Raw genomic sequence first — 14,155 nt, 5'->3', positions numbered from 1 at the left:
CCCACAGTGTTTTGAGTGGCACCTCCTAGGGAGCAGGCAGAGTGTTCCTCCTCCGCCTGTATCGTGCCTTAGTACTTTTGAAATTGGACTATGAAAGCATAGTTTACTCCTCTGCACGGCCATCTGTTCTTTGGCGTCTTGACTCTTTCCACCACCGTGGATTGCATTTAGCATCTGGAGCTTTTTAGACCGGGCCCATGGAGAGCCTTTACACTGAGACTGCTGAACCTTCACTGTCCAATCGGCGAGCTGACCTTCTGAGTCTTACGCTAGTCATCTGTCTTCCATGCCTGCTCATCCACCCATGCCCTTTTTTTCGGTGCCTCCTTGGATTTAGGGTATGCAGGCTGCCCTTCCTTTCTACCACCACCGGGAATCTGCTTCTGTCAACTGCTGCATTCTCTTTCCATTCACTCTCCTAAAACTTTCTTGACAAATGGGGGTACGGTGTCAGCTTGGTTTCACCCCCAGACCTGCCTGCTCCAGGACCTTTGTCAGCTTCCCAAGGATAGTAATCCCCCGCCCCATAGTTTATTGTCGGGCATTTGCTACTCTATGCGCACAAATGGAGGATGCCACATTTATTGACACTGGCAGCTCAAAAACCACATTTGGTGTTGGAAGAGCCTATTTTGTTGGTGACACCCCTAATAGATTTTGGGGCCCCGGCCAGTGCTTGATTTTTACTGCGGAGCTTTACGCTGTTCCCCAGGTTATCCAATACATCCGTCTCCATAAGCGGCTACAGTATATTATATGCTCGGATTTGCTCAGGTCTCTCCTCAACCTCCAAGCTGTTTATCCTGTCCACCTTCTGGTCCACTGGATTCAGGACTGCCTCCACTTGCTCCACTTGGGGGACATCTCTGTGCCATTCCTCTGGATCCCAGGGCACGTTGGTATCCGCGGAAACGAGTCAGCCAATAAGCGGTCAAGGCTGCAGTCTCTCTTCCTAAGCCAGCTGTTCGCATGGTTCTGTTCGCAGATCTACAGAGCCTTTTATCTCATCGTGTTGCGCTTTTAATGACACACACATTGGTTTACACTTTCTGATGATAAATTATGGGACACAAAACCTCTTCCCTGTGCTTGGACCTCTTCCTCCCGGCCCCATCATCGAGAGGAGGTAATTTTAACTAGACTCCAGATAGTGCACTGTCTTTTTAGCCATCGACATCTTTTAAGTGGCGATCCTGCCGCGTTTTGTCCCCACTGCTCTCAACTGTGGACGGTGAGACACCTTTTACTTCAGTGCCCCTATTTTAATCTACTATGCACCTGTTTACGGCTGTCGCCTGATATATCCTACCTTTTAGCAGATATGACACGCTCTCAGCCGATCGCGTCCTTGAGTTTATCAGTGCCAGTGAGATGTCATCGGTCATTTTAAGCTCTTTTCTGGGGAAATCAACCTGCTCTTCAGTAGTAGTTTTCTAAGATTTCCTTCCGTTTTTGATTTTTCTCCTTCTTGAGTTTTGCTCCCATTGCTGCTGATTTAACATTTGGTTTTTTACCCTTCCCTACGCCACAGAATGGGCACTTATGACCGTAGCAGTTTTGCGCAACAAAAAAATAGAAAAAAAAGGGGGAGGGGGCATTACCAGTGAGTGACTGTAGAGTCAGTCTGCAGTTGCACCGTTCACGAAGCCCTGTTTAACTACACAGGAAGCATTTCACTGCCAACCCGTTACAAATTACAAAGGCAACAAATTACCTTTGACTCGCTCCCATGTGTGGAGGTCCTAACACTCGGAAAAATAACCTGTCAGAAGAAGAAAAACGCTTGTTATTTCCTTTGTGCCATACATTCTAAGGGTGACAGGTGGAATTGGGTGTATATTGCGCAGACACAGCATAAAGACTATTTACAAATCAACGAAGAAGCTCAGAGAGTGTCGCAGGTTAGCAAGGACAAAAGGGAGCCATTCATACAATGTCAGGAATATGCCATATGTTATGTACATGTGGGAATGTCTGTGTTGGAATGATTGGACACTCCATCAATACTTGATCATGAAACATAAATGCAGGACCTGTGGAGTAATTGGCTGTTGTGGATCTGGTACTATGAAAGGCCGATCATATACTTAAATTGACTGTCAGGGAAGCTCTAGCTGTCGATAAGAGCTGTAATGCCGGCTTGTTCAGAAAAGCTGTTGAAATTCACAAACATGACAGTAGTTTCAATGAGAAAATAGAAATATGCAAAGAAAATGGATTCTAGATTTCCATGCTAGAGTGAACATTGCAGGTAACAATGGAAGAATGACTGTGGTAATGACCAGGGAAAGGCCACCAGAAGTTGGTGTGAGAGGTACATTAAATCTCCAGCAATAGGCTTTATTACAATCTGCTGCTACCAATGAAGGGTGAACTTTTTACAATGGCAGCCACATGTGCTGGCAAAACACACGGAAAATTGTTAAACATTGTCTGAAGATCCCAAGATGTCATTAATCTAAACAGCATCTCCTTCCCAGTCACCGGTCCTGTTTTCATGGAAAAGGCTTGGTGATATATCAGTCACAACTACACTTCACATGAGCTTCAGTATGGTGCAAGGGATAATTTTTCATTGTGACCTTACTCCTAGAAACAGGTGTTTAATTGTGGGGTGTTTCAGAAAGGTGATCATTGTGCCCAGCAAGGCCCGAAGGATTTTAGAAGAGACAGCATTTATTCTGGCTTCCAGAGGTGACACACTGCCAGGGGAAGTAAAGATAATGGTCTATCAGTGTGCTATCAAACCTTATAGTAACTTGCTATGCAGTGATTTAAATGCTCTTCAGATGCATGGCATTGCACTGTGCAAATAACTCATTCTGTGGAGCCTAGTAGACCAATTCACGAGAACACACTATGTTGAAAACAACTGATTTATGTCAACAATTAGGGAAGATCGTTCTCTCTATGCTACAGCTTTCTATACCATAAAAAAACAAAGCAGGATATGGGAATATAAAATCTTTGACCGATTAACATTCTTTGGGATTTATTACAAATAAGAATGCTTCCATTCTGTAAAATGAAGACAAAATTTGTTGCAAATATTAACCAAGGCACAATATACAACAATGAAGTGTTCATTCTCTTTCCTTTAACACTAGCCCAACTAGCCTCTCAAGCACATCCCGTTACTACTGTGCCTGGGTGGGACATTAGAGGTGCCCTTCCCAATTTTTATCTGGAATTTTTTATCTCATTGATTCTTCTGTTTTCAGGTAGACACTTCTCACAGTCTTCCCCACACAGTGGAAAACGGATCCCACATGGTTCTGTTTCGATTGTAGCTCTTTTTGTAATAACAATTAACAGACTTAATAGAGACTGTTTGCTGTACAGTCGCACACTCCCTTTATGGTTGCAGTGTTACGTGGCTTTATGCTTAATTACAGACTTACTATTTTATCAGCTGATTTGTTTTCAGCATGTAACGCCCGATCTTTACATCCTCCTTCGTTGCTGAGTGATGTATCACTTTTCGTTCTGACGCCGCAACTCTTCCTTTCCTATATCTTTACTACTTTTTGTTTATATAAAAGATGAACTATTGTTTTTGCCGTTTAACAACTTTTTAATAACTGTGGAAGTATTACAGGCATCGGGTCCCACCTAATGTGTCAACTGCCTATACTCTTTAAATGAACCTTTCAAGACTCGATCGATCTGTTTACAAAGAGAAAGCAGAATATCTCTTCCTTTGACATTGTCCAACAACGACCTAGGAAGCTCGACACCCTCGTGGCCCAGGCTCTTCCATGGCTTGCGGTAGTCAAACTTTCGTGGTGATCGTTGGGCAATGTCTTCCACGTAATCTGCAACATAAATAAACTTTCTTCCCACAGTATTTCTGAAAACCCAAAAACAAACTTAAAGAACATAATAATTATAACTGTTCTTGCAATTATTTGTATAAGTCTTGGTCGATTTAATGAGGGGTGGGACAGGCCTAAGCCTTGTGACACCACATAGGTGGTGGCTACTTCATCTATGACAGTTCTTAGAATGTAAATGTTGCCGAATACTAACTACAGGATGCTATAAACAAGCTTGTACCCTCACCCATGGCTTCAGATTCACTACTTGCAAAATGTGTAATGAATTTCTGTCATTGTTGAAGTGTGCACCCGTACCTGTACCATAATTTTCATAAAGAATTACCTATGATAGAAGAAATATACCACTTCATAGGACTAGTTTATTATGCTAAGCTGACATGCCTGTCTCGTGCATGTGAGATGAAATGGAATTGCCAGACAAAACAGAATGCTCTACATTGCTTCAGTGACACTTTTTGGGGCACCAACTGCACCACTCTTTTGCAGCTTTATAAAGCTCTTCTACTGTGTCTCTTGGACTATGGTAGCTTGGTCTGTGGATAGGCAGTCCCATGATTTTACACCATTTGGATCCACTACATCACTGCAGGGTCACATCACAACCATTGCACCTCAGATGAGTCCTGTAGAGTCCTGAGTCCTGAGTCCTGAGAGAGGCAAGAATACCTCCTTACTAACAATTATCTGTGCTGTCTGTGTACGTAACCTCAGAAACAATCTAAATCACCATATTCTCTTCACGAATAATAGCACACGAATTCCACAAAATGCTCTCAGTCTGGTGCTTCGATATCAGACTATGAACAGTCCATCATCTCTAAACTACATATGCTCTTTCTGAATCCTCAGCTATTCTGTGATGACTGTTTTGTTCGATGGTGAACGAATTCTAGAGTTTGGAAACTTTTACACTGCTGCGCTGTAAGTGCCCAAACGTGCTACACCTCAACACATTGTGACATTAGCACTGTATATGAGTGGGGTTTCAGTGGCCCCACCCAATTTGTATCCAGAATTTTCTATCTGTTGAGTTGTTTAATGTTTGAGAAGCTGCATTCTACAATAGCACTCATACAGAGGACTGGTGTCTAATTGGGGCTAGTGTGATACTTTTTCTGTTAGTGATTTGTGGATTCACGGGGGAAGTGGGTCCTGTGGTCTCACTGTCCCTACATGTCAACGACTTTTGTTTTATGTTACAGTTCTTCAACCAAGAGTGCTGTTGTGTGTCATCTGTTGAATGCCATAAGGAAAGTGCAGCTGGGGCCCTCACCAATGACATCCCCCTTTTCTCTGTCAAAACATACGGTATGCACTTATGCCAATGTTCAACTGATCATCTACATCCAGAACTTTAACTTCATGATGAACTGCTCAGTGTCTTAGAGCAAGCTCACTTTTTGTGACTTTTATTTGATGCCTAATTGAAGTGGGTACCACATATTTGCCACTCTAAAAGGAAGTGCTAGTTGAAACTCAGAACTATACACTATCTTGATGACACCCCCTGCAGTACAGACTGCTCCACACACTTGTATCTTTAGAAAGCCTTCATCCTATCTGAGCTGGATTGTGGGTGTTTTGGCCTCCTCAGCATTACAGCTCTGGCTGTGCATTGTCAAAGGATCTGGCTCACGACTGGCCCTTTTTGGATGAGCTCTGTGAACAGTCTCCTTACAGAGACTGGGATTCCTCCTCTGCAGATCACACACCTCCAGTTACCAATTCATGCTACCCTGTACAACTGAATCAACAAATCCTTTTCCTGGCCAACTGGATTCATCATTTGCGAAAGTGACCCACGTTTGGTGTCCTAGGAGCAATTCATGTGGAATCTTTTTACTCTGCCCTCTGCCTTCCTTCATTAAACTCTATTGTTAAGACATCTTCATAGCCTCCTCCCCCACCTCCTGCACTGGGATGTCATCTGAACGTTCATCTGGACCTATTTCTTGGACCCGTGGAAGTGACAGTGGACTCCTTGCATTTCATCATTTGTTCCTCAAAGCTAATTTCCTGTAGCAGAAGCCATCTGTACAGATGACTTGTAGGTTGATGACTACATTGGCTATGCTTTCACACTTTCTTGAGTTCACAAACAGTGCTTTCTATCAAATGGGTGAAGTGAATTTACAGCAGAATTTGTGACCATTGTCCAAGCCAAACTTTGTTTCAGCACTCCACCTCATAAAAATTTTGTAATCTGCAGTGACTCTTTAAGCAACCTACAGACCTCGAACCGATGCTCTTCTCAGAACACATCGGTTTCAATCAAACACGATCTGCTTACTGACCTGCATGATACTAGGAGCTTGACTGTTTTCCTCTGTACCACAACTTGCATTGGGGAACCTGGAAAATAAGTTAGCACAGCAGACTACCAAGATTAGGCTTCAGTATTGCTTGTCAGTTTGGGATTTGTACCAGATATGATGATAGGAGAAACAGAGAATATCCAAATAAGTTCGGAAGTTTCATTACAAGTTCACTTAGTAAGTGAAAAATTGTTACAGAAATGCACAGCCGACTCTTGTGACAGACACTGCAAGTGAGGCATTCTGCATTAAGGTGTGGTTTACTGTTAAGGTGTCGTTTACTGTTAAAGTTCCAAGAGCATGCGATCCTTGAAGAATCAACCAGTATATTGCTTTCTCCTAGATATTTCTCACAAAAAGGCCTTGAAGATGGGTCAATCCCACACGGGGGCTTACCAGCAATCATTTTTCCCATGAACCATTCACAAGTGGAACAGGAAAATGGAGAAAAGACTCTGGCACACCAAGTACCCTCTGCCACACACTGTGAGGTGGCTTGTGGAGTATGGAAGTAAACATAGATGAGTATACTGCAATCTGGCGTGCTGTCACCACTGTGTTTTCAGCTTTTGGAGGCTTGGAATGAGGAATGTCACGCTATGTGATGACCACTATGAATACGTTGCCAGTGGCTTTGCCACATTGGAAACACCAGTCCCACACAAAGTTTAGCAGCTTTGGGCCTGGTTAGTTTTTCGTTGGTAGACTGTCTTGGTATGCCAGTTGCTGGCTCAGTGACATGCAAGTCATCAAAGAGACATCCAGTTGAAATACTTGCACCAGGCTGGTGGGTCTGTGGCATTATTAGTATTCTTCACTGACTATGTACTGGCCATACCTGGTTGACACACGGTCACATCCTCAGTCGACAGGACCCACCCAGTTGTCTTTGTGACAACTCTCTGTTGCTGCCCCATATCCTGTTAATGCTCAACATGCTGTTAATGCCCCAACATCGCTGTCTTGTGGTGAACATGGAGCTGGATGACTCACTGCTTCTTCTGGTTGGTGATGACTTCCAGATGGCAGATGTGGTTTCTGTCCTACAGGGTAGTTTATTTGCTGGCATTTAAAGTTGGCTGAAAATTTGTAGTTAACTTGCCACATCATACTCAAATAAAATTCCAAGCTTTTGATGATAGAGCCTATCATTTTGTCCAAGTTCGATGCAGCAATTTAACTTAGAACTTCTTATCTAATGACTCTGTCACAAAAGACTTTCTCATTTAATGTTTGCCATTGCCGTCTCGTCACCTTGTTTTACCATTCTATGAGTCAAGCATTTTGCCAGTAATTAGCAGTGACTGGGGATATGCATTAGGTGTGTAAGTTGACCTCCTGCTGCTGCACTAGCCACAGTGGGCCATGGCTGTTTCTGGTCCATGCACCTTCTCCATGTCAGTGCAGTCTTGTTACTTTTTTATGGCTGGCTGTGTATGTCAGATGATACAAGAGATCAGATTCACTGTCCACTGTCTCCCCCCCCCCCCCCCCCCCATGGAATCCAATAGGCTTTAACTGTTGAAGTAATAATGCTCTGATGGCCTTACTGTTTAATTTCTTTTAACCTCATAAATCAGTCAACTACACTTGTTGGCTGCACAAAAATATCAATGTGGAAATGAAATGAGTTCAGCCAGACAGTGCAGTCAGTTTGCATTTTCCAGCCATATAAACATTGTCATTAGCTGACTCCAACTTGACACAATGCTGAATTCTGCTGTAGCCTCTGCTCAAATCCAGTGTGTGGATAGCTGTTAGTAAACTTTAGCTTGCCTTTGTTTTGGGACAGCTCTGGACAGAGGTCTAAGACATCTACATTTATACTCCGCAAGCCACCCAACTGTGTGTGTTGCGGACGGCACTTTACCTGCCACTGTCATTACCTCCCTTTTCTGTTCCAGTCGCGTATGGTTCGCGGGAAGAACGACTGTTTGAAAGCCTCCGTGCATGCTCGAATCTCTCTAATTTTACATTTGTTATCTCCTCGGGAGGTATAAGTGGGGGGAAGTAATATATTCGATACCTCATCCAGAAACGCACCCTGGTGAGCAAGCTACACCGTGATGCAGAGCGCCTCTCTTGCAGAGTCTGCCACTTGAGTTTGCTAAACATCTCCGTAACGCTATCACGCTTACCAAATAACCCTGCTCTTCTTTGGATCTTCTCTATCTCCTCTGTCAACCCGCCCTGGTACGGATCCCACACTGCTGAGCAATACTCAAGTATAGGTCGAACGAGTGTTTTGTAAGCCACCTCCTTTGTTGATGGACTACATTTTCTAAGGACTCTCCCAATGAATCTCAACCTGGTATCTGCCTTACCAACAATTAATTTTATATGATCATTCCACTTAAATCGTTCCGCACGCATACTCCCAGATATTTTACAGAAGTAACTGCTACCAGTGTTTGTTCCGCTATCATATAATCATACAATAAAGGATCCTTCTTTCTATGTATTCGCAATACATTACATTTGTCTATGTTAAGGGTCAGTTGCCACTCCCTGAACCAAGTGCCTATCTGCTGCAGATCTTCCTGCATTTCGCTACAATTTTCTAATGCTGCAACTTCTCTGTATACTACAGCACCATCCGCGAAAAGCCGCATGGAACTTCCGGCACTATCTACTAGGTCATATATATATATATATATATATATATATATATATATATATATATATATATATATATATTAAAAACAAAGATTCCAAGACTTACCAAGCGGGAAAGCGCCGGCAGACAGGCACATGAACAAAACACACAAACACACACACAGAATTACGAGCTTTCGCAACTGGCAGTTGCTTCGTCAGGAAAGAGGGAGGGAGAGGGAAAAATGAAAGGATGTGGGTTTTAAGGGAGAGGGTAAGGAGTCATTCCAATCCCGGGAGCGGAAAGACTTCCCTTAGGGGAAAAAAAGGACAGGTGTAGACTCGCACACACACACACACACACACACACACACACACACACACACACACACACATATCCATCCGCACATACACAGACACAAGCAGACATATTTAAAGGCCTTTAAATATGTCTGCTTGTGTCTGTGTATGTGCGGATGGATATGTGTGTGTGTGTGTGTGTGTGTGTGTGTGTGTGTGTGTGCGAGTCTACACCTGTCCTTTTTTTCCCCTAAGGGAAGTCTTTCCGCTCCCGGGATTGGAATGACTCCTTACCCTCTCCCTTAAAACCCACATCCTTTCATTTTTCCCTCTCCCTCCCTCTTTCCTGATGAAGCAACTGCCAGTTGCGAAAGCTCGTAATTCTGTGTGTGTGTTTGTGTGTTTTGTTCATGTGCCTGTCTGCCGGCGCTTTCCCGCTTGATAAGTCTTGGAATCTTTGTTTTTAATATATTTTTCCCATGTGGAAGTTTCTTTCTGTTTTATATATATATATATATATATATATATATATATATATATATATACAAATGTCAGTAAAAAGCACCTAAGATATGCATGAGGGCAGTGCTGTCCATACCAACTATTGCTCTTTTAGCTGAAGCAAATGAGCCTCCCCTAATCTAAGTCGCAAATACTTTAGTTCAAAATTTTTTCTAGTATGATCATAGTTCACACAAAAGCAGATCTTACAAGACATAGCTTTATCTTAAAAGGTGTTTGTTAAATGCCTGGGTACTGTCTCAATAAAAGTTACTGTCTCAATAAAAGTTTTCCTTCCTTGTTGCTGCACACATGGTTACTAGACTGTTTCTCAAACGAAGCTTGTTTGCACAGCAGTTTCTTTGCCATGAAGCAGAAATCATTAAAATTGAACAAAGCTACAGGGCTTGATGGAATCCCTATCAGATTCTATGCAGAATTTGTGGCTGAGTTAGCCCTCTTCTAAATATAAACTATTGTAGGTCACTCAGACAAAAAGCGTGCCCAGTAGCCGAAATGATGCACAAGTCACACCTGTCTACAAGAAGGTTAGTAGAAGTGATCTACAAAATTTCTGTCCAGTATCCTTGACATTGATTTGCTGTAGAATCTTAGAACATATTCTGAGCTCAAACATAACGAGGTGTCTAGAACAGAATGACCTATTCCTTGCCAACCAGCATTGCTTTCAAAAACATCTATCACGTGAATCCCAACTCGTGCTTTTCTCATGACATGCGGAAAGCTTTGGATTAAGGCAGTCAGCTATACAGTGAACTCCTTGATTTATGAAAAGATTTAACTCAGTGCCACATCTACATATAATGTAAGAAGTATGATCATATGGGACATCAATCGAAATTTGCGACTGGATTGAGGATTTTGTTGTAGGAAGGACACAGTGTGTTATATTCTAGGGAGAGTTATTGTCAGTTGCAGAAGTAACTTTGGGTGTGCATGAGGGAAGTGTGATGGGACTCTTACTGTTTGTGTTGTATATTAATGACCTTGCGGACAATATTAATAGTAACCTCAGACTTCTTGCAGATGATGCACTGATTTATAATGAAGTACTTTGTGAAAGAAGCTGCATAAATATACAGTCAGATCTTTATAAGATTTCAAAATGGTGCAAAGACTGGCAACTTGCTTTAAATGTTTAGAAATGTAAAATTTTACACTTCACATAATGGAAAAAATGTAGTCTTAAACTACTATAAAATCAATGTCTCTGTATGTCCATCTTTTTAGCGATGGTTGAGGGACTCGGCTGTTTGGAAGAGGAAGTCAAATTAAATGCCTTTCAGCTGTCAATCTGCAACATTACTTCAGTTGGCAGGTGATGGTTGAAGTGGTCACTGCAACAAATATCTAATAATACTAGTATTGGTGGCCCCTGTTTTGATCACAAGCGATGTAGATTATTCCTACATATCGATCAGAGGCCTGAAGCTGGCATAGTAAAACGCAGAAACTGGTTGCTGAATAAAATGAGGTTGATAACTGACGGATATCCTAGGAATCTAGAATCTTGTTGTTATTTGCCTGTTATTGACATTGATACTGGCGAGATATTGGTACTGGGACTTCTAAGACTTTCAAGAATATTTTAATTTTAAGTGCAAAGTCAGATACCAAAAGAAAAAAGAAATAATTTTTTTTATGTGACACAATTACAAGTTAACAATGTTCTGATTTTTTCCTTTTGCTTGTACTATGAAGCCTTGCTTCTTGTCAAATTTCATGGTCTTAGATCAATGGGAAATACCCTTTAGGTTTTAATAAAAGACATTGCAAGTATCAAAGTATGTGATATAAAAGATCATATCTCTCAATTACCTTGATTAAAAAGTTTTAATTTTTTACACCACCAAGGGATTTGATACATTTACCCATTCATCAGGAAAATAGTTTTTTGACAGTTGAACAGACAGACAGATGAACAGCAAAGTAATGCTATATGGGTTCTGTTTTTACCGACTGAGGTGTGGAATCCTGAAGAGAGAGAGAGAGAGAGAGAGAGAGAGAGAGAGAGAGAGAGAGAGAGAGAGAGAAGAAGAAGAAGCTACCCTAAACACTCTCCCTTATACCCAATGGAAGGTGCAGAGCTACACATAGACACAAGCCACAGTTGGGTGGTAATATGTATCGCTGTATGAAGACGTATGAGTTTACTTTTGTCTGTATGTGGGCTAAAATTAGCACAGTAATACAGCAATATTTTTGTAGGTCTAAGTTATTCTGTTGTTTACTCACATAAAATGTACATTTTTGACTCTTGCCATGTCAGAGAGGCTTCTCCCTCCATGATTCATCCATTGAACATGATTCAATTATTATAAAATATTTCTATATCACAGTACATTTGCATTGACACATTTATTATGATTAAATAGGGATGATATGTGATGTAGATCCTATTACAAAATACAAAATAATTTCCATGTGGTATGTGCATGTGTATCTTGGGTTCATGAAGGAGGTCTGTAATGAGCTACCCACAGACACTGGGCATGGTGGATGTGAAACAGTTAGTGGTACATAAATCACACTTGAATGATGCAGCAGGTTTTGCTCTACCTCCTCACTGCCCCCCCCCCCCCTCCTGTTTCTCCAAATTTATATTGCTTCTTAAATAATTGCATGTCTCACAGGCATGTGCTTCTCTTAACTTACAAAAAAAATTCCAAATTAAAAGCTTCATAAACACATCAGTTACGGGCATTTAAGTAGATAAGTACCATATTGCATTTATATTCTTGCAGATTCTAGTTATCAGAATATTACTACAGTTAAAATTCAGTATTAAAAAAGTTTTAGCCTGAGAGCAAAAAGATTTTGCACATGCTCTTACATTATAAGTATAAGCAAATGTGCAAAGTTTCGTGAAAATCTGAGATTATTGACAACATGACTGCGTGATTTGATGTGGAATGACCCAGCCTGCATTTTCAGTCTCCTATAAGTGGACAAAAGCCTACCATCTGGTTTACCTACAAATGAGCCTGTGTGAGAATTCCACTTCATATTCCCACAAATTGCTGCATGTAGGTATCTGTGTGAGATGACTGACAGCAGTTGTAACTCATTGATATTATAGTCTTAGGATATTTTAATTTTGTGTTTTATGAGATGCACAATAATATGTTTCTGAATATTTAAAGCATGTTAACAATATTTACATCACTCTATAAAGTCTCACCAAATGTGACTGACAAGAGTGGCCTTCTCCAATAGTCTTTGTACTTGTAATATTTAAAGGTCAGTGCTCGGACATCGGTGTATTACAGTAGTACGACACAGTTCTCACAAAAACTTGAAAAAAAAAAATGACCTGTAAAGACTAGAATATTTCCAGTTGCTGTTAAATATGAAATATTTGCAGTTTGTTAACAAATTCATTATTAGTTCAGCGCACAGCATAGTTAAATTGTAATTGTAAAGACACTGGTTTGACTCCAAGTAGTACCAACATTTTTAAAATTCCATATTGATTAACAAGTTGAAATATTAATTAACAAATATGGAATCATTTTTTAATGAAAATAACATCTTTTTATTTTTAAGTACTATTTGCATTCGAAGATATGAGTATTCACAATATATTAAAATTTGTTACAAAAATGTTAAACAGCAAATAGAATGTTTTTTTATATTTATTTCTAGAGGCTGAACAATATTATCGCTTTCCATAGATCCAAAAAATGAGATGATTCTTGTGGGTGTGGAACATGTCAGAAAGTACAACATAAAAAACAAAACATTTGAATTTAATACTTACTACTCTGGTCACTTGTCAGGAGAATGTCAAAATAGGTGAATACATTACGTAAACTGGAACTGCTAATATTTACAGAATTAATACGCTGTCAGAATGAAACATTGTTACACACTTTTAATAAATGTACCATACACAAAATACCTAATCTTGACTGTTGTGACCAATTGCTGTCAAAACTGAAATCCAACAGACATTTTTACTTAAGCTGGTGTAAAAGCCCCTGTTAAAATATTAATCAATAGAGTACAAGGAGTTTCCTATCAAAAATTCATTCAAACTCTGTTTAAACCTTGCTTTATCTGAAACCAAGTTTTTAATAGTTGCTGGCAGTTTATTGAAAATGTATGTTTCTGAATATTGGACCTCTTTTTGAACCGAGGTACATGATTTTAGGTCGCTATGTAGATTATTCGTATTCCTAGTATTGATACTATGTATTGAGTTATGGGTTGTAAGTAGAGATATACTTGAAACAAATTGCATTAAGTAATAAATGTATTGAGAAGCAGTGGTTAGAATACAAAGTCCCTTGAACAGGTTTCTACACAGTGTTCTTGAATTTACACCACATATGATTCTTATTACATGCTAAAAACTTTTGTTCAGTTTGATGAGTTACCCGAGAATATGATCCCCGTATGGCATAATAGAATGAAAATAAGCAAAGTATGCAGGTTTTTCTAGATTTATATCTCCTATGTCTGACATCATTCTCACTGCAAATACGGAGTTGTTTAGGTGCTTAAGCAATTCTGTGATATGCCCTTCCTTACTGAATTTATTATTGAGTTGTAATCTCAGAAATTTAACACTGTCAACCTCTT

At 40.4% G+C, this 14,155-nt stretch overlaps 1 protein-coding gene across 3 annotated transcripts in view; it reads left to right on the top strand.

Moving 5' to 3' along the window:
* The window catches only part of LOC126273187 (optineurin), a 158,633-nt gene that overhangs the window by 15,112 nt on the left and 129,366 nt on the right, over window positions 1-14,155 (top strand). The window lies entirely within an intron of this gene.

This window comes from Schistocerca gregaria, chromosome 5 (genome assembly GCF_023897955.1).
Source record: "Schistocerca gregaria isolate iqSchGreg1 chromosome 5, iqSchGreg1.2, whole genome shotgun sequence".
NCBI classification, from domain to species: domain Eukaryota; kingdom Metazoa; phylum Arthropoda; class Insecta; order Orthoptera; family Acrididae; genus Schistocerca; species Schistocerca gregaria.
The sequence above is the reverse complement of the archived record's forward strand: the minus strand, read 5'-3'. Positions and strand labels throughout refer to the sequence as shown.